Raw genomic sequence first — 3,800 nt, 5'->3', positions numbered from 1 at the left:
TACATCATTTTTATCTTTTACTTTCTATTTTTTTTCTTTTTTTTTAATACTAAAGCTTGGTTTGAATTATTTTAAGTGGGATGATTTCGGAATCCCGAACACATTGTTACTACATTTTATATATATATATTAATTCTCAGGAACAAACATGCTCTTCGGTTTTGATAATATTACTGATTACGTTTTTTTTTTCTCATTTGTGATGTGAAAGAAGTATTCGCGATGTAAACATTGAACTTAAGTACGAATAAGTGACGTAACACCTTTCCTGCCTTATATCCGACATGCAATTCCGGTTCTATCCGACATGTAATCCCGGTTCTATCCGACATGTAATCCCGGTTCTATCCGACATGTAATCTCGGTTCTATCCGACACGTAATCCTCCCATATCATCTAAATCCTCCCGGTTTTCTATCCGACAAGTAATATCACCGGTGATGTTCAAATCCGACATGTAATCCCCCTCTACCGACATGCTTCCCGTTCTATCCGACATGTAATCCCGGTTCTATCCGACATGTAATCCCGGTTTCTTATCCGACGACTAAATCCCGGTTCTTATCCACGACATAATCCCCGGATACCTATCCGACATGTAATCCCCGTTCTATCCGACATGTAATCCCGGTTCTATCCGACATGCAATCCCGGTTCTATCCGACATGTAATCCCGGTTCTATCCGACATGCAATCCCGGTTCTATCCGACATGTAATCCCGGTTCTATCCGACATGTAATCCCCGTTCTATCCGACATGTAATCCCGGTTCTATCCAACACGTAATCCCGGTTCTATCCGACATGTAATCCCGGTTCTATCCGACATGTAATCCCGGTTCTATCCGACATGTAATCCCGGTTCTATCCGACATGTAATCCCGGTTCTATCCGACATGTAATCCCGGTTCTATCCGACATGTAATCCCGGTTCTACTACTATCCGACATATAGTAATAATTTCCATTAAACCCCGGTTCTCTAAATCCCCGACATGGTAACATCCCGGTTCCTATCCGTACCCATGTAAAATCCATCCTGGTTCTATCCGACATGCAATCCCGGTTCTATCCGACATATAATCCCGGTTCTATCCGACATGCAATCCCGGTTCTATCCGACATATAATCCCGGTTCTATCTGACATGCAATCCCGGTTCTATCCGACATATAATCCCGGTTCTATCCGACATATAATCCCGGGCAATAAAGACATTCTCCTCTTCTTTTTAGAGGAAAGAAGAATAGTGAAGAAGGATATATATTCTATTAAGGAGAAGTAACTGATTTGAAAGCACAGACATAAACATATCTATATCTATTTATCTATCTATATGTATATTTATAAAAAGTGTGTGTGTGTGTGTGTGTGTGTCTGTGTGTGTGTGTGTGTGTGTGTGTGTGTGTGTGTGTGTGTCTGTGTGTGCGTGTGTTCAGACCAACAGATGTCATTTCGTCATGAAACATGCTTACCTTTTTGCTCTGATTAAAATGATGTCACTCAATGAATCATAAGTAGTTTAATCGTTCACTACCCTTTATTTCTTTTTCACACAATGAAGAATTGGTGAAAATAGTAACCCTTATTGTACTCCCTCTCCTATCCGAATTTCATCTGTATGAGCATGTAATGATAAAAAATGTTTTCTTTGTAAATGTTGTCCTGCATTTTAGTGTAGCGCACATTGATAAAGTTTTTTTTTGTTTTTTTTTTCTTCTAACAATTAAGCACCGATATCATTTATACGAATCAAAACCTTTCTTATATTCAATTTTAGACAAAATGGTTTACTGTATTCCGAATGTCCGGATCTAAAACCTATTCATTCTCTTGAATGATTTTCATCCATTATTCTAGACAGTCTATTAGTTAATAAACGGCCTTTGTCAACAGTTTATACACTAACAAATTAACAGAGCGTTTGGAAATATCTTTTAACTTCCTTTCATGTAAAGTTTAACTATTACACCAGCTGGCAGGTATTTCTTTCTTAATTAAACAGAGTTGCAATCAATTTGCTAAATATAAAATGAAGACCTTTCCTGCGACATCGACGAGTTCTACCTTTATAGCATCTTTATCGTATTTCATAGTTTATCTTTTATATTTATTTCTATTTTTATTTATTTATCTATCTATTTATTTATTTTATGTTTTTAAAGAGTTCTGTATCACTGTGACGGTTAATTCAGGTACAATTATTTGGTACAAGCTACATTATCTTTTTCTTCTATATTTGGTGTTTGTAAAGCTTTATTCCAGCACGCCCACGAAGAGAGAAGCTGAGACTGGAAATTGTAGATATATAAGCCTAGTTGGAGATTAAAGTTACAAAACTGTTGGCAAAAAATTACAACCTTGCACAAACATGCTAGTTAAAAACAAAGCAGTTCACATAACCAAAGGAAATCACAAGCAGCTAATCATGTAAATATATTTATATATAATAATTTTATATATATATAAGATATATTTATAATATATCTATATATTTATATTTCTTAAATACATATCATATATTATATAATAGATATATATATATATAAAAATATATATATATATATATATATATATATATATATATAAATTATATATATACATATATATACACACATAGATACACATATACATTCCAACTTGCATATAAATAATATAAATAAGATAATAATATAATATATATATATATATATATATATATATATAAGTATATATATTATCATAAATATTTATAAATATAATACATACATATATATATATAATATAAGATATATATATATATATATATATACATATATATATATATATATACAAATATATTTATATATATTATATATATATATAGATATATATATATATATATATACATATACATTATATATATAAGATAGATATATATTATATATATATATATATATATATATATAGATATAAATCATATCACATATATAAGTATATATCATTACCGTGGGAAAACACGGTTCCAATGGATTTTTTTTTTTTTTTTGAGTGACAAGAAAAGGATTCGTAATATTTTCAATATTGCAAGGATACCAGCCATATATTTTCCGAATGTCTTTTATAAATGATATTTATTCCGTCGCCTAATCGTAATCTAAACATTGTAACTATTTTTCTCTGATTTTATTTTCATGAATATTCATTTAGATTAAGCCGAAGAATATTTTCAAACAACGAACGAAAACATGCTTGATTTAGCTCTGCCGTTATCAAGCACTCAACTCTTTTATATCTCAGGGTCTGGACACCTCAAGATTTAAGAGTGGGTAAAGTTTCTGCTTTTATGAATGTATGTTTGTGCATGATTGCTTCCTGGTCACGAAAGAGAAAGAGAAAGAACGTGGATATTAAGTGGGTTTTTGACTTATTATGTTGGGCCGGTTTACTTTTTCGAACGGTGGGGAGGTGGCTGGAGGGTGGGCCTTGGACTGGGGGGGGTGGCGTCTGGGTGGGGTGGGGTGTGGGTGTGTGTGTGTGTGTGTGTGTGTGTGTGTGTGTGTGTGTGTGTGTGTAGGTGTTGTGTATGTATGTTGTGTGTGTGTGTGTAGTGTGTCTAATGTATTTGGTGTGCGTGTTTGTGTGTGAGTGTGTGTGTGTGTGGTTGTTTTGTGTGTGCTGTGTAGGTGTCTGTATGTATGTGTGTGTGTGTGTGTGTGGTGTGTAGTTTCCGATGTGTGTTGTGTGTGTGTGTGTTATGTGTGGGTGTGTTATGTTTGTGTGTGTTGGTGTGTGTTGTTGTGTGACGTTGTGTGTGTCTGTGTGTGCTGTGTGGGTAGTTGTGT

This window comes from Penaeus japonicus, unplaced genomic scaffold (assembly GCF_977035675.1).
Source record: "Penaeus japonicus unplaced genomic scaffold, GWHDUDI00000001_assembly GWHDUDI00000001, whole genome shotgun sequence".
Lineage (NCBI taxonomy): Eukaryota > Metazoa > Arthropoda > Malacostraca > Decapoda > Penaeidae > Penaeus > Penaeus japonicus.
This window is presented reverse-complemented; position numbering follows the sequence as displayed.